Source organism: Theobroma umbraticum, unplaced genomic scaffold, assembly GCF_002168275.2.
Source record: "Theobroma umbraticum cultivar Fairchild unplaced genomic scaffold, ASM216827v3 scaffold_4036.0, whole genome shotgun sequence".
Taxonomy (NCBI): Eukaryota; Viridiplantae; Streptophyta; class Magnoliopsida; order Malvales; family Malvaceae; genus Theobroma; species Theobroma umbraticum.
In genome coordinates this window covers 1-715 of record NW_018397661.1, presented here as the reverse complement: position 1 = coordinate 715, position 715 = coordinate 1, and the positions used below count along the sequence as shown (strand labels likewise).

General features: G+C 36.9%; 1 pseudogene; it reads left to right on the top strand.

Moving 5' to 3' along the window:
- LOC110428867 (6,7,8-trihydroxycoumarin synthase pseudogene) overlaps positions 1-714 on the top strand; it is a 1,347-nt pseudogene extending 633 nt beyond the window's left edge.
- The last annotated feature ends 1 nt before the right edge of the window (position 715 follows it).

Below are 715 nucleotides of genomic sequence, written 5' to 3'. Positions count from 1 at the left end.
TGGCCCTCTCATGTCCTTGCGATCTGGGTTTAGGTCAACCTTGGTAGTTTCTTCTGCAAAAATGGCTAAAGAGGTTATGAAAACTCATGACCTCGACTTCTGCAGTAGGCCTACTTTACGTGTGGCACAAAAAGTTTCTTATAATGGTTTAGATTTGGCTTTTTCACCGTATAATGCTTATTGGAGAGAGATGAGGAAAATATGCACTGTTCATCTCTTTAACGCTAATAGAGCGCAACTCTATCGCCCCATCCGAGAGGATGAAGTTGCTCGCTTGATTTCAAAAATATCCAAATTATCTGTATATCCTAAGCTTGTCAATTTGAGTGAGGCAATGATGTGTCTTAGTAGTACAATAATTTGCAGAGTAGCATTCGGCAAGAGGTATGAAGAAGAAGGAACTGAAAGAAGCAGATTTCATGGACTACTTAATGAATGCCAAGCCTTGTTCGCCAGCTTCTTTATTTCTGACTATTTTCCTTTTATGGGTTGGATTGATAGATTCTCTGGATTGGTCAGTCGTCTTGAAAAAAATTTTAAAGAATTTGATATCTTCTATCAAGAACTTATTGATGAACATCTTGATCCAAATAGATCAAAACTCAAGCAAGAAGACATAATCGATATCTTACTACGAATTTAGAAAGATCATGATTTTGCCATTGATCTCACTGTGGAACACATAAAAGCTATATTAAAGGTGATTTTCACTTAC